The 21,135-nt window shown below is 45.7% G+C and overlaps 1 protein-coding gene across 1 annotated transcript in view; it reads left to right on the forward strand.

The window, feature by feature from the left end:
- LOC117530534 (scavenger receptor cysteine-rich type 1 protein M160-like) overlaps positions 1-21,135 on the forward strand; it is a 69,079-nt gene that overhangs the window by 46,201 nt on the left and 1,743 nt on the right. The gene's annotated exons all lie outside the window — the stretch shown is intronic.

Raw genomic sequence — 21,135 nt, forward strand, 5'->3', positions numbered from 1 at the left:
TTTACAGTTACAAGGTTTTTACAAAGTTGTATCAAGCTAAAGAAATAGGAAGAAGAAAAACCAGAATAGCATCAAAAACAAAGTGTATTTTTGAGATGAGCATGCAGTCATTGGCACCACAAGCAGGGTGTCGTGAGTGCAGTGCCCTGGGTGCAGGGCCAGCATCCATCCATCACGTCACCAGTGGACCACAGCACAAGCTGTCCTCTTGGAAGAGTACATTCCAAAAGCAGACTGCAGTGTGCTGCATAAGCTTCAGCCAACATCCCGTGATCAGTCCAGCATCCTGTGGTGTGCAGCCATAAGCCTTGCACAATGCCTTCATTGCCTCAGACAGAGAGAAAAAGAGCAGAATCAATCGGCCAGAAATAACTGCACCAATGGTATGAGTTCACCAGCAGTAAATCGACAGGGAAGCAGAGAGAATACTAAGATGATGGCCGACAGCTAGAACTGAGCTTCACTAACAGACCCAGAATTTATTAGAAGTGAGGCAGAGACCTTGTTGGGAAGGTGTCGTAGCACGGACCCACAACAGGGGGCGCTAAAGAACGGACAATGAATAAGCCAAAAAGTAACAATTTAATGTTGTGACAACACACAACTAAACACACAAAAATTGTAAAGTCAATTAACACCAGGTGACGTGTGGGCAGGCTCGAAGATAGAAGACCCCCGACGAGAGAGAAGCCGCGTCCCAAACGGCTTCCACCACCAACGGTCTGAAGAACACCGGAGCCGCCAAGTCCCGAGTCCCCAGGTGGCCTCTGTCTTCGGCTGTCGACCCTGGTACTGCTGGCAGAAAGCAGAGACAAGATGAATGAGTGTGAGTCCGCACACTCAGTAGTCCACAGTCTGTACACAGTTAGGAGGGAGCACCTCCACCTCCAATCACCACTCGTGCAGCTCCTGGTTAATCACTTATCTGGTTTGGGGTGTGAGGCGAAGCCGTCGCTGTCACTCCAAACGCCAATCCCACAGACAAGGCAACACACAGGAAAACGGCTGCAACAGAAGTTCAGATTATTACACAACGTGTCAGTCAGCAGAGAAATTACCTCTTGGTAGTCGATTTCTCGGCGGGGAGGTGGAGTTGCAGTCCGGCTTATGTATTGGTGTAGATGAGTGACAGCTGGTGCGATGAGTGACAGCTGTCACTTCCTCTGGGTCTGGCGCCCTCTCGTGCTTGGAGCCCGCACTCCAAGCAGGGCGCCCTCTGGTGTGGTGGGCCAGCAGTACCTCCTCTTCAGCGGCCCACATAACAGGACCCCCCCCTCAACGGGCCCTCCTGGCGCCCTACCTGGCTTGTCCGGGTGTCTTTTGTAGAAATCGGCCAGGAGGGCCGGGTCAGGGATGAAGCTCCTCTTCACCCAGGAGCGTTCTTCAGGTCCATACCCCTCCCAGTCCACCAGATATTGGAACCCCCGGCCCTTACGACGGACGTCCAGGAGCCTGCGGACTGTCCAAGCAGGCTCCCCGTCGATGAGCCGGGCAGGAGGCAGCGTAGGTCCCAGAGCACAGAGGGGCGAGGTGTGGTGTGGCTTCAGACGGGAAACATGAAAAACAGGGTGAATCCGCAGTGAAGCCGGGAGTTGGAGTTTCACTGCGGCCGGGTTGATGATCTTGAGGATACGGAATGGACCAATGAACCTGTCTTTCAGTTTTGGAGAGTCAACACAAGAGGGATGTCCTTGGTCGAGAGCCACACCTCCTGCCCGGGCTGGTATGTGGGGGCCGGGGAACGCCGGCGGTCCGCATGGGTCTTGGCCCTCGTCCGGGCCTTTAACAGGGCAGAGCGGGCGGTCCGCCACACCCGGCGGCACCTCCTGAGGTGGGCCTGGACTGAGGGCACACCGACCTCTCCCTCCACCAGCGGGAACAATGGGGGCTGGTACCCCAAACATGCCTCAAAAGGGGAGAGGCCGGTAGCAGACGAGACTTGGCTGTTATGGGCATATTCGATCCAGGCCAGATGGTGACTCCAGGCCGCCGGGTGCGCGGAGGTGACGCAGCGAAGGGCCTGTTCCAACTCCTGGTTAGCCCGCTCTGCCTGGCCGTTTGTCTGGGGGTGGTACCCGGACGAGAGACTCACGGTGGCCCCCAGCTCCTTACAGAAACTCTTCCACACCTGCGAAGAGAACTGGGGACCACGATCTGATACAATGTCCGATGGTATCCCATGCAGCCGCATGACGTGGTGGACCAGGAGGTCTGCCGTCTCCTGGGCCGTCGGGAGCTTCGGGAGGGCCACGAAGTGGGCCGCCTTGGAGAACCGGTCCACTATCGTGAGAATAACGGTGTTGCCCTGGGACGGCAGGAGGCCCGTGATGAAGTCCAGGCCGATGTGAGACCAGGGGCGATGAGGCACCGGCAGGGGTTGGAGGAGTCCCGAGGTCCTCCGATGGTCTGCCTTGCCCCTGGCGCAGATGGTACAGGCTTGGACGTAGTCCCGGACGTCGGTTTCCAGGGACGCCAACCAGAAGCGCTGCTGGACTACTGCCACGGTCCTACGCACTCCGGGATGACAGGACAGCTTGGACCCGTGACAGAAGTCCAATACGGCAGCTCTTGCTTCTGGTGGGACGTACATTCTGTTCTTGGGGCCGGTCCCCGGGTCCGGGCTCCTTGCCAGGGCGACAGTGGACTCGGGGATGATGGTCTCGGTGGGGTTCGACAGCCCCGCTTTGGCTTCTTCTTCGTGCACCCGGGACAATGCATCTGATTTTTGTTTTTTGGTCCCGGGGCGGTACGTGATCCGGAAGTCAAAGCGCCCGAAGAACAGAGACCAGCGGGCTTGCCTGGGATTCAGCCGCTTGGCGGTCTGGATGTACTCCAGGTTCTGATGGTCCGTGAAAACTGTGAAAGGCAACGATGCCCCCTCCAGCAGGTGTCTCCACTCTTCAAGAGCCTCCTTCACCGCGAGGAGCTCCCGATTGCCGACGTCATAGTTCCGTTCAGCTGGGGTCAACCTGCGGGAAAAATAGGCACAAGGATGGAGAACCTTATCAGCCTCCACGCTCTGGGACAGCACGGCTCCTATCCCTGAGTCAGAGGCGTCCACTTCCACTATGTACTGGCGATCAGGATCAGGCTGCACCAGAACTGGGGCAGTCGAGAACCGGCGTTTCAACTCCTGGAACACGGCTTCGCACCGATCCGACCAGGTGAAGGGGACCTTGGTGGAGGTCAGGGCAGTCAGGGGGCTAACTACCTGACTGTAGCCTTTAATGAACCTCCTGTAGAAATTTGCAAAGCCGAGGAACTGCTGCAATTTCCTGCGGCTTGTTGGTTGGGGCCAGTCTCTCACCGCCGCAACCTTGGCCGGATCAGGGGCGATGGAGTTGGAGGAGATGAACCCCAGGAAGGACAAAGAAGTGCGGTGGAACTCACACTTCTCGCCCTTCACAAACAGCCGGTTCTCCAACAACCACTGTAGGACCTGACGTACATGCTGGACATGGGTCTCAGGGTCCGGGGAAAAGATGAGTATATCGTCCAGATATAGAAGAACCGATGCAGGAAATCCCGCAAGACGTCATTTACAAAGCTTGGAACGTCGCGGGGGCGTTAGTGAGGCCGAACGGCATGACCAGGTACTCAAAGTGACCTAATGGGGTGTTAAATGCCGTCTTCCATTCGTCTCCCTTCCGGATCCGAACCAGGTGGTACGCGTTTCTAAGATCCAATTTAGTGAAAATTTGGGCTCCATGCAGGGGCGTGAACACTGAATCCAACAAAGGTAACGGGTATCGGTTGCGAACCGTGATCTCGTTCAGCCCTCTGTATTCAATGCATGGACGGAGTCCGCCATCCTTTTTGTCCACAAAAAAGAAACCAGCACCCATCGGGGAGGTGGAGTTCCGGATCAGCCCGGCTAAAGAGTCCCGGATGTAGGTCTCCATTGATTCGCGTTCCGGACGTGAGAGGTTGTACAACCTACTGGACGGGTACTCAGCGCCCGGGACCAAATCGATGGCACAATCGTACGGTCGGTGCGGTGGGGAAGAGTGAGCGCCAGATCTTTGCTGAAAATGTCAGCAAGATCATGGTACTCCTTTGGCACCGCCGATAGATTGGGGGGGACTTTAACCTCCTCATTAGCTGTCGTGCCGGGAGGAACCGAGGATCCTAAACACTCCCGGTGGCAGGTTTCGCTCCACTGCGTCACAACCCCAGACGGCCAATCTATCCGAGGATTGTGCTTCACCATCCATGGAAATCCCAAAATCACTCGGGAGGTAGAAGGTGTTACATGGAACACGATCTCCTCCCTGTGATTTCCAGACACAACTAAGGTCACTGGCTGTGTCTGATGTGTAATTAATGGAAGCAGGGTGCCATCAAGTGCTTGTACCTGCAATGGTGCCGGCAGAGCCACCAGGGGGAGCCCTACTTCCTTTACCCATCCGCTATCCAGCAGATTCCCTTCCAACCCCGTGTCTACCAGTGCTGGGGCGTGAAGGGTTAAATCCCCACAAAGGATCATTACTGGGATTCGTGCAGATTTGCGGGGTTTCCCCGCATGCGTGTTATGACCCACCCTTAGCCCAGTTTCTAAGGACGGGCGTTGTAGTTTGACCATTTTGGGGCAGTCCTTCTGCATATGCTCACAAGAGCCGCAGACAAAACATTCCCCGCGGGCCAGCCTCCTTTGTCTGACGTTTGTTTTTATTTTGGCCCTGCTCGTGTCCATAGCCTCCTCAGCAGGGGGAGCTGTAGCCACACGGAGCTCTCTGGCAGTGAAGCGTGGGGACGACGTCACCCTTTCGGAACCGGAAGGGGGAGGGACGGCTCGTGCCCGGTCATGCCCCCCGGCCTGCTCCCGACGATGCTCATTCAAACGGTTGTCTAAGCGTATAACCAAATCGACAAGCCCGTCAAAATCCCGCGGTTCCTCCTTAGCCAGCAGGTGCTCCTTCAGGACCGGAGACAGTCCATTTACGAAGGCGGCGCGGAGCGCAACGTTATTCCAGCCGGACCTCGCTGCCGCGATGCGGAAGTCGACTGCATACTCGGCTGCGCTGCGGCGCCCTGTCTCATTGACAGCAGCACGCTCGAAGCGGTCTCGCCTCTGTTGGGATGGTCAAAAACTTGTTTGAACTCCCGTATAAACTCAGCATAAGACGTTAGGAGCCGTGAATTCTGCTCCCAAAGCGCCGTAGCCCAGGCGCGTGCCTCTCCTCGAAGCAGACTAATAACATAAGCCACCCGGCTGGTGTCTGACTCGTACATGACAGGACGCTGTGAAAAGACGAGCAAACACTGCATGAGGAAGTCTGCGCATGTCTCAACACAGCCTCCGTACGGTTCCGGAGGGCTTATGTATGCTTCAGGGGACGGAGGGGGGGGTCGTTGAACGACCAGTGGAACGTCTGTTACAGGCCCAGGACCAGCCAGAGGAGTGACTGCAGCAGCGCCCTGATCGCGCGCTTCCACCCTGCTCGGCCACTAAATCCAGCCGAGCCTTGAAGGAGGTTAAGATTTGCTGCAGCTCATTCAACACGCCTCCCGCTGACGCCTGCGCTCCTGGCTCTTCCATTGGCCGTTCAAGCTCGAGTTGACGCCCCTCGGAGTCCATGACGATTGGCCGAGAAATCCTGTTGGGAAGGTGTCGTAGCACGGACCCACAACAGGGGGCGCTAAAGAACGGACAATGAATAAGCCAAAAATTAACAATTTACTGTTGTGACAACACACAACTAAACACACAAAAATTGTAAAGTCAATTAACACCAGGTGACATGTGGGCAGGCTCGAAGATAGAAGACCCCCGACGAGAGAGAAGCCGCGTCCCACACGGCTTCCACCACCAACGGTCTGAAGAACACCGGAGCCGCCAAGTCCCAAGTCCCCAGGTGGCCTCTGTCTTCGGCTGTCGACCCTGGTACTGCTGGCAGAAAGCAGAGATAAGATGAATGAGTGTGAGTCCGCACACTCAGTAGTCCACAGTCTGTACACAGTTAGGAGGGAGCACCTCCACCTCCAATCACACACCGTGCAGCTCCTGGTTAACCACTTATCTGGTTTGGGGTGTGAGGCGAAGCCGTCGCTGTCACACCAAGCGCCAATCCCACAGACAAGGCAACACACCAGGAAAACGGCTGCAACAGAAGTTCAGATTATTACACAACGTGTCAGTCAGCAGAGAAATTACCTCTTGGTAGTCGATTTCTCGGCGGGGAGGTGGAGTTGCAGTCCGGCTTATGTATTGGTGTAGATGAGTGACAGCTGGTGCGATAAGTGACAGCTGTCACTTCCTCTGGGTCTGGCGCCCTCTCCTGCTTGGAGCCCGCACTCCAAGCAGGGCGCCCTCTGGTGGTGGTGGGCCAGCAGTACCTCCTCTTCAGCGGCCCACATAACAGACCTGCTTCCATTACTAAATAGAGTTAAAGAGATAGGAAGCATAGTTATATACTATGCCAGTATGCTAGCCATATAAGAAGGAGAAAAAATGTGTCCAGACTTAAGTCTGAGTTGAATGTCTCTACGAAATCTGACTGTTTTATCTCCAAAGGGAGATCATTCCACAAAACAGGGAACCGATAAGAGAAGGTTCTGTGGCCAGCACTTTTTATTCACCCTTGGGACACAAACTAGTCCTGCCCCCTGAGAACGCAGAGCCTGGGCCGGTATGTAGGGGGTAATTTGGTCATTTATGTAGGGAGGTGCTAGTCCATGAGTAATTTCATAGGTTAGTAACAGAACCTTAAAATCTGACCTCACAGAGAAAGGAAGCTAATGAAGAGATATCAGAATTGGTGTAATGTGGTCAAACTTTCTGCTTCTTGTCAAAACTTGATGAATGTTGCAGCAGGACAATGACCCTAAGCACACTGCCAAGATATCAAAGGAGTGGCTTCAGGACAACTCCATGAATTTCCTTGAGTGGCCCAGCCACAGCCCAGACCTGAATCTGACTGAACATCTTTGGAGAGATCTGAAAATGGCTGTGCACCAATGCTCCCCATCCAACCTGGTGGAGCTGCAAAGAGGAATGGACAAAACTGCCCAAAGATAGGTGCACCAAGTTTGTGGCATCACATTCAAGAAGACGTGAGGCTGTAATTGCTGCCAAAGGTGCATCAACAAAGTATTTAACAAAGGGTGTGAATACATATGTACATGTGATTTCTTAGTTTTTTATTTTAAAAGAATTTGCAAAAATAAAAAAATCATGTCATTATGGGGTGTTTTGAGTAGAATTTTGAGGTTAAAAAATGAATTTACTCAATTTTAAAATAAGGCTGTAACAATAAAATGTGGAAAAAGTGAAGCACTGTGAATACTTTTTGGATGCACCCTGTAAGAGATAACTTTGTGGCAACATTGACTTCTAAAGAAGTATGAAATGTCCTCAGTGGGGTAGCACAGTGGATTAGTGGTTAGCACTGTTGCCTCACAGCAAGAAGGTCATGGGATCACCTCCCGACTGGGTCTTTCTGTGGAGTTTGCATGTTCTCTCTGTGTTTGTGTGGGCTCCCTCTGGCTTCCTCCCAACCACCGAAGACGTGCACGTTCGGTGAATTGTAAACTTTAAATTGACTACACTGTCAAGCCTTTGGTGTGAGCCGCACATTGCATATAGCAATTTGTTGAGGCAACTTCACAGCTTGCAGTAGGGCAGTTAGGAGAGTGGCATGTCACTGGCTTTCCAGATGATTCACCATTCCACGCTCCTCCCACAGTTTTGCAAACACATGCACTGTGCTGAAAGCGTACTGGCTGTCTGTATAAATTGATACAGCCGTACCTTTAAACAGATAGCAAGCTGCAGTTAAAGCAACTAATTCAGCTGCTTGTGCTGAAAATGACGATGGCAATGAAGCAGAATCCAATACTTCTGAATTTGTGACAACAGCATATCCAGATTGTGTTTGTCCATAAGCTTTGTCAGTGGAAGAACCATCCACATACACAATTGTACTGTTTGGGATGGGTGTGTCCTGGAGGTCTGGGCGTGCTTTCGTACAGACCGTAGCTACATCAAGACAATTGTGCGCTCACCATCCCAGGTAGGGTATCAATGTGGATGGATTCAATGTCGTACAGCGCTCTACCGTAAGTGTGGTTGTGATAATAGCAAGGACATGCACGAAAGATGTCTTGCTGGGGACAAAAGGCTCATTTTTTCTGCAACAGAAGTGCAGAAACTGCATGTGGAATTCCAGTGTCAACTGATGGAATAGCCATTACTGCTACTTTGAACAGCCTAAAGCTGCAACAACAGCCTGTACACATGGTGGTAGAGCACTTGCCACTGCATCCAATTTAGATGAGTAGTAGGCAACTGGCCTCAATTTTGAGCCATACACTTGAACCAAAACACTAGTCATGGACTCATTCTTACAATCAGCTGTTTGAATGAATGGTTTACTATAATCTGGTAGTGCCAAAACTGTGGATGACACTAATGTTTGTTTTACTTTTACAAAAGCTTCCTCAGCTTCTTTGTTCCATTCCAACACGGTGACATTGAAATATCATCCTTGTACATCAAATCAGAAAGTGGACTAGTCAATTCTGCATAGCAGGGAATCCATGCCCTGCAGTAATTAGTCAGTCCAAAAAATGACATCATCTGCTTTTGGTTTGTGGTTTTGGAGCGTGTAAAATTGCTTCCTTCCTGTCAGACAGGATCGTGCGCCCTGTGGCTGATAATGTCCTAAATATTTTACTTTATCCCTACACAACTGAACTTTGTTTTTACTCACTTTGTGGCCATTATCAAATAAGAAACATAATAATGCTACTGTGTCAGTTAGCAGTTTTCTCGTGTGTCAGAGGCATCAAATGTCATCAACATACACTAATAGTTGGCTATCTGCCGGTGGAACGAAATTGGCTAAACATGCTGACATGACTTGAGAATAAATAGTTGGACTCTCTGCGTAACCCTGCGGTAATCTGGTAAATGTATATCGTTGTCCTTTAAAGGTAAAGCAAACCAGAATTGACTATCTGGGTGTACTGGTACAGAAAAAAAAAAAAATGCATTACTGATATCTATTACAGAAAAACAACTAGAATTTAATCTCAATGAGCTTAACAGTGTGTGCGGATCTGGTACACATGGTGCTCTTTTAATCACAGCAGCATTTACTGCCTGCAGATCTTGAATCTATCTCCATCCCACTGAGGGCGGAGCCTTTTTTTACAGGAAATATGGGTGTGTTACATGGTGAATCTGGACATGGCACTATTACTCCTGCTGTTAATAAATTCTCTATTACCGGCCTGATTCCTTCAATTGCATCAGGTTTCAATGGATACTGTCTTACACATGGTCTGTATTCTGTTTTTGGTCTTATAACTACAGGTTGTGCATTTTTTCAGTCCTACGTCTGAAGGACCTGTTGTCCACAATCCTGATGGTACAGAAGAGAGAAGATCATCCTCTTCAGGACTCAACTGAAACACTCAGGATTGTGAAGTGGACACATCAATGTGTGTTCCAGCTGTCAGCACCAATGAGACATTAACTGGCACTTTATACAATTTAGTTGATGGACTGAACTCCGTTCGTGGTCCAACTCTGCTCCAATCAGTGGCTGACAAAGCTGTTAGACTGTCAGTCCCAATTCTTGCCATTCTGTCAAATATGGTTACAAAGTGACACATGTAATGGCATACCTGTGAATCTCAATTTAAAACATCTTCAGTGGCACCTGTTACTGTTATGACAGCTGTTGAGTTGCCATCATGAATCAAATCGGTCATTGTCAGCTTCACAGGTGAAACATTTTCAATTTGTTTTCATACACTGGTGTTCCTGGCAATATGCCACTATGGACTCTAAATACACTCTCAAATCTGCATCTAAACTCTATCCATGGTTCTCCTTCTTTCTGAGTTGTCCTGGTAATTTCAGTATAATTTATCTTTGGTCCTAACACACCTTTTGCCCGTGTAATCATAGCTTCCACTCTTGTTTTCAAGACTGGATCATCATGTGGCAATGGTACGCCATCCTGGTCTGCAGGATTCCAGTCTCCACGTATCTGACTCCATTTTAGGGCCACATGCTTTCATCCACACCTGTTGGACTTCAGGTCCACTAAGGTGGTAAGAACTTCTAACGTTTTCTATATCCTGCATAAATCCCTCATATCGACATGTGGCGATGGTATCATGTCGACTGCTGCTTTGATATTATCAGCATCCATGTTCGATATACGAGCATGGTTGATCGCTGTCCTGCTATTCCTGCACGAGGATTTGGTACTTCTATCATAGGATAGGCACCTCCTGGTCACTGTGTTCCACCATGGGAGGGGCTGTGGGCACTTTCGCTTGACTGCGTGTTTGTGGTTTTTCTGGTTTTTCTGGTTTTTCACTTTTTACCTTAGGTTTTACTGCTAAATCATACTGTGGGTGGCGGTACATCGTCATCCTCTGGTAGAGGAGATAAAGGTGTTGTTGTCACCGACGATCCAGCCAGCGGTGATTGTTGAGGCTGTTCTGGTTCTCTGTGCTGAATTATCACATCTTCTTCTGCCTTACCTACAGCTTTCTTTTTCCTTGCTTTCTCTAATCGTCGCTTCTCTGCTCCCTTCTGTCTGTTCTCTGCTTCTTCCTCCCAAAATGCCACTAAATCTGCCCCTACTTTCTGCATCTTTTTCTCATCACCTTTATGTTGCTGTTCTAACTCCTTCTTTAGCTTCTGTATACTGATCAGGTTCAGTCGTCCGTCAAAGTCATGTTTATTAATCCAGGTCTCCAATTTTTGTTGTTTTTGGATTCTTCTTGCTTCCATAAATTTCCAGTCGTCAGTTGATAAATTTCCCTTATTTATAGACGTCTTACCCCCCATTTTTATTATCCCTTGTTATAATTTGGACTTCAGACGGGGGCACACCTAGGGTTTCTAAATCTGAAGTTTTCACACTTTCTTTGGACGTGACAATTAATTTGCCGTCGTGTGGTTGATTCCTTTCACCTCCCCGTAGGAAGCGGAATCACTTGCCTCTGCTTCCACACGCACGGTTGTCACTAACGTTGTCCAAAGTATTACACTTTCACACAGTTATTTACACTTACACAAAACACTATTTACACATAGAAACACTTTTAATATCGTACGCGTATTCTTAGCCCAGGGGAGCTCGCCCTCCCGTGAAATTTAACTAATGTCCTGCATTAGGGGACTCCGCCGTCCCTGCCAAATTTAACTGCTTTTTTACAGTGCACGTACTACCCGGGATTTCCTTTAGATTAAAACAGAGGAGTCCGTATCCTCCTTCCGGAATTTAACTACTTGCGTCCCTCGCAACCGTAGAGGAGTCCGTCCTCCTTACAGAGTTTAACTGTGTTTCATTAACAGACGATTCTGTATCATCGCTTACGGAGTTTAACTGTTTTATGTGATCATTTTTATCCCCTACCGGTATGCGTATATAACAGAGGAGTCCGCACCCTCCTTACAGAGTTTAACTGCTTTGCATTAACAGACGATTCTGTATCATCGCTTGCGGAATTTAACTGTTTATGTGATCTGATCACCACTCACTCGGTACTGTTTACAAAGAAATTCTACTCACTGACTCGACTTCCTGTCTGTCTTCTTCGGGAAAATCTCGTCAACCAGACGATGCCAACGGTGGTCGACAATGGCAGACACGATCAATCGATCGGACCTTGGCCAAGGATTTACGTCTGGACTTGACGACCTCCGCTGGACACCTCCGGTATTGTTGAGATCCCGGACGAGCCCCAGTCAATGTTGGGTATTTTCACTCCAAACATTTTTAAAACCTTTAACAAGACAAACAGAGTCAAGAAACACCAGTGAGACAGAAAGTCAAATTTTACGCGCGGAGTGCGGCCAGGCTGTACACCAAGGCTACACTAAAGTCTGGCCTGCTTTTCCGCTCTTTTTATTAAGAGACGCCCTCATCACATAAACAAAAAACTTGTCCTAAGGGTGGGGTGATGACGCAAGACAAGTTTCTTCCCGTAACATAAACGCATACGTCAATAAGTGCAGCTGTAAGGAAGGACACTTTCTTTTACACAGGTCAGCACATCTCGTTCATCTGTTGCAGTTATCAGCTGTTCTGCATCTGCCTGAAGTGTCCTGTCCTTCACACTCCTTCACACTAAGCACCACATCACAACAGTCAAAACGTTCTCTTACTCCCAGTCGTTAAGAGGCTGCGAAAACAAAGTTATATTATAATAATAAGTACATCCAGCCCTTCATTCCCATCTCAGATTGACCCAGAGTGCTAAAACAAAATTGAATTCTCAGGCTTGGTTAAGACAGGTGCAAAACAGCACAACACCGTTCTCATGAGAAAGAAGACAAAGCTAAAACAAGGTTGAATAACACACATTCTCAGGGTGAAGTGCAAACAGCACAACACCGTTTTCATAAGAAAAACGAAGGTACAACAAATGTTTAACAGTGATAACATATATATATAATAAAAATCCTTAACAGCCCTCGTCCGGGCTTTGAGCAGGGAAGAGCGGTCGAGTGCCACACCCGACGGCACCTCCTCAGAAAAACAAAAGAAACCGAAGTGAACGTTGATCTCCACACATTAAACAAAATGTGCCTGGAGCCACTGCTGGAGCAGTGTGTGTTCACAAAACACTCCAAGCTTTAACCTAAATGACAACTTGGAGTGTTTTGTCAATGAGGCTCTTTATGTTCTCTGATGGTAAAGCTGCCCATTCTTCTTGGAAAAAGTCTCCAGTTCCTGTAAATTCCTGGGCTGTCTTGCATGAACTGCACGTTTGAGATATCCCCAGAGTGGCTCAATGATACTGAGGTCAGGAGGCTGAGGTGGCAAGGATCAGAATCAGAATTAAAATAGCTTTTATTGCCAAGTATCCAGAGAACACAAGGAATTTCACTTTGATTTGAGCTGCGCTCTCTCTATATGGCATGTATAAATATACACTAAACACTAAATAATTCACAGTAAAAAGCAAAAGAAAAAAAAAGAAAAAAGTGCAAATTAAATGTGCAAGAAAATAAAATAAATAAGAGAATAAAAACGTGTGAAACAGACAAACAGATTGAAGTTAAGTTGTACATGAGGTATATGAATTAGTTTGTTTTTTGACATGTTAAATTGTTCATCAGTGTGATGGCCTGTGGAACAAAACTGTTCCTGTGTCCTTTGACATACGTTTGTTTTGGCCACTTCAGAACCTTCACTTTATTCTGGTGTAGCCAATGACAGGTCAACTTGGCCTTGTGTTCTGGATCGTTGTTATGTTGGAATGTCCAAGTACATCCGATGCACGGCTTCCAGGCTGATGAGCAGGGGCGGTCCTGGAGGCGGGCCGACCGGGCAGCTGCCCGGGGCGGCATCAAGGGGGGCGGCACAAGCGTGCGGAAAAAAAAAAAAAAAAAACGGGGGGGGGGGGTCCTGACGGGGGAGTTCGTGGTTACGTTACGGCAGAGCGCCCCCCATCTCACCTCTCGCGTTAGGTGAGCAACGCTGCACAGTGCAGAGTTTGTGCAGGGGGAGGGGGGAATCATTCAATGTTTGGACGAGGAGGTGGTCGAAACGGAGTAAGACATAATCATGGCTAGGAAACGATCAAAGCCATCAGGTGCCCAATTTCAAAAGAAAAAGAAAGAAGAGGAAAACGAGCAAAGGAAAAAGGTATGTATTGATTTACGTATTCTCGCAGCTTCACAGTGTTTAAACAGTGTGGACGCTGAGCGACCACAGAGTTTAATAGCGAAGCAAAGACTGCAGCAAAACGAGACGAGTCATTGGATAAATGCTGGGCTTTGTCCCGCCCATCGGACGCTAAGTGTGTCTGGGGGTCTATGGGGCAGTGGGCTGGCCCGGACGCTCAGCTTCTGCATGATGATGGATGATCTGTCTGAGGCTGAATCCCTTTTTGATTGACAGCGAAATGAGCGAATCAGCGATCTTTTGGTGTAACATCTGTGGGAGCATTTTTTAATTTTCATTCTGTTCTGAGTTGAACCGGAGACTTTCCTAATTCTCTTAGCGGCAAAAACGACTAGCAACAAATCGAGCTTCTATTTCTGGTGTTTGTTTTTTTTGTAGCTGCTTGTGTTTGGAGACTAATATCACTCTTTCTGACTCTATCGCAGTTTCTGTCCCTACTGAGCAGCGGGTGCTGCTAGCTCCTTCACCGTCACAAAGCACTCACAGGCGGACAAACTTCACACTAGCCTCGCGCCAGTCCCAGCTAGCGAGCTAGCTAGGTAGCAAGCTGCACATAATGGCAGACAATTTGAATGTTGTGACCGGATTTTGGCGAAGCATCATTTGATAGTCTTCCTTACGAAGAAGCCATGGCTGCTGTCATGGCTTCAGCTCTCAATGGTTTGCAGGCCAAAGTTAAAGCAGCAGCCCCCAGTGCAATGTTTGTGCATTGCTATGCACACAGACTGAATCTGGTTCTGTCTCAGGGGGCTAAATGCTTATCTGAGTGCAGAATATTTTTTGCATCACTCTCTGGTTTGCCACATTTTTCTCAAAATCCACAAAGAGGATGTCTTTTCTTGAGTCTGCAGGCTGCTCAAGGTTGCCCAGAAATGCTCCTACTCAATGGAATTTCACATCACGGATAGTGAACACTGTGGCAAACAATTATGATGCCCTCCTGCAAACTTTTGTATATAGACTGTTTTCCTCTTACTTCTTTTGCACTTCTTGTTATTTATGACAATTATTGTGGTTTGCCATTTTTGCCTTGATGATACACAATAGTGTTTGTTATTTCTTCTTATGTGTACAGTAATGGGTATAGAATTTACCTCTGTCGTTAGTTCATTTATTTATGATACATGATTGCGCTTTACCATTTTTGCCACTTTATAGGTTTTTTTTTTTGTACATTTTTTGTCACTTCATGGTATTCTGTAATATACGGATTGTTTAACTTCTTTTGTTATTTTATGGTGCGACTTTAATGGAGGTTTAAGTCTTGTTCATTATGGTGAATGGTACTCTATGATAATGCATAGTGCACTCTGTTGGTAAAACTGAATGACGTGCAATATTTTGACCATCGGGTGGTGCTGTAGTGCAGTTGTGCTTTTTAAATACCTGTGCTGTACATAGTTGTAATGTGAAGTCACTGAGTCTTTTGTTTTTTTATGTTCAAAAACTTTATTGAAGTAATTATTGTTTATCTTTGTTATTGCAGTAGACATTAATACCGGAAATTTGTTCTTGAAAGTAGCTGTTGTGAGTTAATTTGTGGGATTGTGAGTGTTCTGGACGAAGTTAGTGTTTTCATGGAGGTGGGTGGCCATGTTAGTGTGTGCGGGGGGGGTGCACGCAGGGGGTTTCACCCAGGGAGTAAATCACTCTAGGACCACCACTGCTGATGAGTGCAAGTTTCCCTCCAGTATTTTCTGATAACATGCTGCATTCATCCTGCCATCAACCTTGACCATGTTTTTCTGTGCCTTTGTAGTTCACACATCCACAAAACATCAGCAAGCCACTTTTATGCTTCACAGTACAAAGGGTGTACCTTTTACCATAGGCCGAGTTGACTCCTCTCCAAATACAACGTTTATCGTTGTGGCCAAAAAGTTACATTTTGGTCTCATCATCAAATGACTTTGTTCTCTGTGCTGTTTGGCACTTGCGTACTAATGGCTTTCTTCTGGCAACTTGACCATACAGCCCATTTTTCTTCAAGTGCCTCCTTATTGTACTCATCTCAGTCTCTCCTCTCTGACTTTTGTCTCCAAATCATCCCATCTGTGCTGTCACTATGACAAACAATAATCCTTATATTTAAGTTGTCCACTTACTTACATCCTTTAAAACTGGCTGTAATTTTAAATGTTAATGAAATTACCAAATGGTTTTATTCGCCACCATTGTGCTACTGCCACAATTACTTATGGACCATACTGTATCTTGTAGCTTTAAGAATCAAGTTGTTCATGATTTATGTGCTACACAGTTGCACCACTTTTTTTCAGAGAGTCCTATATTTCAAATGAAGCTTTTGGGGGTTTTATTTGCATCCCAAACAATTTTCCTGGCAGTTGTTGATATTTTTCTTGTTCTACCTCACTGTGGTTGGTTCCAACAGAATCCCTAATTTTCCACTTCTTAATTCGAACACTTAGTTTTGAACACTGCTGATTGACATTCTCAGTCCCTTGGATATCATTTTATATCCCTTTCCTTCTTTTATACAGTCAAATACCTTTTCTTTGATAATTCTTTTGCTTCCTTCCTCATGACTTAGAAACCAGAAACATCAGTGCAGCACTGGATGAAGATGCCAGGGTCTGTCTGGAGTCCAGAAACTTGACCTTTTTTACACACACGCATTACAAGCAAACAGATCACAGATGAGGATGGTTACCTTTAGTAGCCAGTCAAACCCGTTTGTGTCAACCTGTGTGCCACCGCTGGACTAATAGTATTGCACACCAGGCATTTGCCCGCTGGCCTGATGGCCAACTGGCCTGCAGATTTTATTTTTTTATTTATTTTTATTTTTTTTAATGAAGTAATGCGAGCTGTGAGCTTTTCAATCCGCGTTTTTTGTTTTTTTTTTTTTTTTGTAGCAGCTACGACTCGTGTCACCCTCTTAAAGGTGCGGTGATACAGCACACCTCCACTGAGCTTTACAAAGGACATTTTTATGCTTTTTTCCTCTATTTAGAGCTGAGCTGAGCCGCTCCGTATCTGCTCGTTAAAAACAGCTGATCCTCCGAGACGCGTCAACAGCTAATACTATTTTCCACTCAAATGCACCTAAACTCTCTTTCTGGGGAGCGCAAGATGTGAAAATGCAATAAAACTTTCTGACCTGTACATCTGGTCATGTTTTCTGCATAAATAAATGTTATCCATTCTTTGTGCTCAACGCCAAAGCAGGGGCGAATCCAGATGGAATGGGGGCGTGGGGCAGGGATGTCCCCCCCTCACAGCACCCCTAGATTAAAGGTCCCGTTTTGAAGCATTTTTTAGTACAACTACTAATACTACTTAAAATAATAATAATTTCGACAAGTAAAATGTTTAGAGAAAATTGAAATGGTAGAAAAATGTTAGAAAGAATTTAATAGTTACATTTATTAACAATGTAGTTTAGAAATTACAAGTTTTACTGTTACAGTGCTTCAACAGTTTAAATATGAGGTCAAGAAAGAGGTCTTTATTTTACTTTTATAAAACAAGTATATATTTTCATTGAAGTCAAGAAAGGGTGACTATAAAGTGAGGCGGGGACCACTACGGCCATGACGGTAAGTGAAGGTTAACTTAAGCTATTAACTGATGAACAGCAACCTAACTTGTTCATAAATCAGACATCTGTGTGTGAGAGAGACATTCTGATCTTCTGATCCTAAGTAAAGTGCTGTCTAACTGGGTCACTCAGATATGAATTAAGGTTGGATATTATTTTCGTTCGTGCTAACTCTGCCAGTCACGTAACCTAGCCTAGCAATGTAACCTGTGCAGATGGTGTGCATGGCTAGCTACCATGCTATCACCGCCAGGTTGTTTCTTTATTCTTTATTCTATTTGTGTGACGGTCGTGCGTCGGTCATATGAAGTATGCTGTTTTGCGCGGTGCGGTGGCGTGGTATAACGGTGTCCCTGTCTAAAATGTATTTTCCCAAGTCCTGGCATAATTTCACATACCTAACATTTTACTTTAAATTGAAGAGTCCATTCTCTAAAATGATTAGCAACACAAATTGGTAATAAAAGAAATCCTTGATGTTACTTGTAGCTTGTAGTGAGATAGACAACTGTCTCCATCTTATGGCCTTTTTGTGTATTGCAGTTTCAAAAGTTCAACCTTGTATCCCGTCATTGGTCCAGTCATCCAGTCATTCTTGCTTTATATGATGAATTGTATCACACAAGTAATGATATTATAGTATAGCCTACAGTATTTCTATAACAAATGTTGTTATATAATTTCTATTTCTAAATTTAAGTAACAAGCTGAATGAAATGACGGCTTATTATGTCTAAAAAGTAATGTGACCTACTGTCAGTAGATCGTACTTTTGATAAGCCTATGATAACTGTATTCGGGAGAACTTTTCATAATGCTTCTTATAGTGTTAAAATGTATGTGTCTCCTGGTGCACATTGATCGGTTAAGGGACCAAAAAAAAAAAAAAAAAAAAACACTGTCACAGCAGGCTTAATTTTTCCCCTTTGATACCTGGTGATGTCCTGGTCTTGGTTAAAAATGCTCAGCCTGAAAAATTTCCCCAGTCCAGCCTGATGTTGCATGTCATCAGGCCAAAATCACCAGGGTATGTAAACATTTGATGTTATTTGGTTAATTTCTGTTGTCATTATGATTTAAAAAGCGTAAACAGTTGTTTGGCAATAAATGGCTTCACATAACCACTAACCACTAACATAACCACTCTGAAAAAAAAAAAAAAAAAAAAAAAGCAGAGTGACTGAACCTCCTAACTGGTGTGCACCTGTGGCTCCAGTTCCAATGAAGACTGTAAAGGGATGTATCTGCGTGGAGTTGAAAGAGGTTAAATGATGCTGTAAGGAGAGAAAGCTACGTCCTTCCTACTGCAGAGGAAATCACCGCAAATCTGAGCAGCACAACACATGAGCTCAAGAGCCCCAGAGGCTTTTCAACAGCAAATGGTTGAAACCTTCAGTGGCCTTGAAGGTGTGGATGTTGGATACACAGTGAGGCAAATAAGTCTTTCATCCACTGTCGAGTTTGCAAGTTTCCCACCTACAAAGAATGGAGAGGTCTGAATTTTATCATAGGTACACTTCAACTGTGAGAGACAGAATCAAAGAAAACTTCAGAAAATCACATTGAATGATTTTAAATAATTAATTTGCATTTTATTGCATGAAATAAGTATTTGATACCATTTTGTTGGCTTGTCCTTCAAATATTGAGTCATTCCAGTTTTTGCCTTCATTGCCACCATCCTTTCATCCACTGCCACCTTCCTCCTCGGGTGGTAATAAGCCTGCAGGCACTGAGGATGTCATCATAAAGAGGCCTGACTCGAAACAGTTTATCATTACCTGCTGTTCCCTTTTTTCTGTCCGTTTTCTACATCCTGATCTGGATCACTTAGGTGGATGTTCCAGAATATTGATCTAAGTCTGTCTCTGGACATTACTTTCACTGGAAAGGGCACAGACAAAATATTATTTTGTTTACAGTAGTCTTGGAGACTTGGCAGTGACACCAATGGCAGAAGTCCAAAACCTTTGTACAGATCTTCCATTTCAATGTCTGTCCAGTTGCATTTTCCCTAATGCCTTGTTTTTTTGCAGCCCCAGCTGTGTGTTTGGGGACATTGTCATGCTGGAAGACCCAGTCATGACCCATCTTCAATGCTCTTACTGAGGGAAGGAGGTTGTTTGCCAAAGTCTGGCGATATATGACCCCATCCATCCTCCCTTCAATAGTCAATAGTCAGTTGTTCTGTCCACTTTGCAGAAAAACATCCCCAAAAATAATGTTTCCACCCCATGCTTCATGGTGGGGATGGTTTTCTTGGGGTTGTTCTCATGCTCCAAACACAGCGAGTAGAGATGATCCCAAAAAGCTCTATTTTGTTCTCATCTGACCACATGACCTTCTTCCATGCCTCCTCTGGATCATCCAGATGGTCACTGGTGAACTTCAAACGGGCCTGACATGTGCTGGCTTGACCAGGGGGACCTAGCTGTCCTAAAGGATTTTAAACCATGACGGGATAGTGTGTTACTAATGTAATCTTTGTGACTGTGGTCCCAGCTCTCTTCAGATCATTGACAAGGTCCCCCCGTGTAGTTCTGAGCTTTCTCAGAATCATCATTACCCACAAAGTGAGATCTTGCATGGAATCCCAGACCCGAGGGAGATTGACAGTCATCTTGTGTTTCTTCCACTTTCTAATAAATAATCATAACAGTTGTTGTCTTCTACCAAGCGGCTTGCCTGTTGTCCTGTAGTCCATCCCAGCCTTGTGCAGGTCTACAGTTTTGTCCCTGGTGTCCTAAGGACAGCTCTTTGGTCTTGGCTATGGTGGACAGGTTGGAGTGTGATTGATTGAGTGTGTGAACAGGTGTCTTTTATACAGGTAACAAGTTCAAACAGGTGCAATTAATACAGGTAAAGAGTGCAGAATAAGAGGGCTTCTTAAAGAAAAATTAACAGGTCTGTGAGAGCCAGAATTCTTGCTGGTTGGTAGGTGAACAAATATTTATTTCATGCAATAAAATGTAAATTAATTATTTAAAAATCATACAACGTGATTTTCTGATTTTCGTTTTTTAGACTCTCTCTCACAGTTGAAGTTTACCTACAATAAGAAAATACAGATTTCCATATTCTCTGTAGGTGGGAAAAGTTCCAAAATGGACAGTGGATCAAATACTTATTTAACTCACTGTATTAGAGGACTTGGCTGAGGATAAGGAAGTATAGGATGAGCTGTTTTAGTCTACTGCCTTGACAACACAGACCCTGATAATGATAGAAATGATCTGGAAATGACTGACTGAATGAATGAAGGCACTGATGAAAGATTTGCCGGTTTCCTTCACTGTTGTTGTTGTTGTTGTTGTTGTCTGAAGCTATATTACATTCATGTTAGTATGGGGCCACATTCTGCCATTCGGCTGCTGTTTTATGGACTTTTTCTTACAAAAAGAAGCAAGTATATATTCAGTTTACTTGTGTACTTATCAGAGATATATTTAACAGATTATACTTAAAGTATACTAAATTTATACTGACAGCCAGGCATACCAAAAAAAAACCAAACAAAAAACAAAAGCGTGTACTTGGTGTACAATTTCATGTGTAGCAAAAAGTGTAAGTACACTTGGGTAAACTGATAACGACTTGTACAAACCCAAATCCAATGAAGTTGGGACGTTGTGTAAAATCTAAATAAAAACAGAATACAATGATTTGCAAATAATCTTCAACCTATATTCAATTGAATACACACCAAAGACAAGATATTTAATGTTCAAACTGATAAACTTTATTGTTTTGTGCAAATATTTGCTCATTTTGAAATGGATGCCTACAACATGTTTCAAAAAAGCTGGGACAGTGGTATGTTTACCACTGTGTTACATCACCTTTCCTTCTAACAACACTCAATAAGCATTTGTGAACTGAGGACACTAATTGTTGAAGCTTTGTAGGTGGAATTCT

The sequence above is a fragment of the Thalassophryne amazonica genome, chromosome 18 (genome assembly GCF_902500255.1).
Source record: "Thalassophryne amazonica chromosome 18, fThaAma1.1, whole genome shotgun sequence".
Classification (NCBI taxonomy): Eukaryota; Metazoa; Chordata; class Actinopteri; order Batrachoidiformes; family Batrachoididae; genus Thalassophryne; species Thalassophryne amazonica.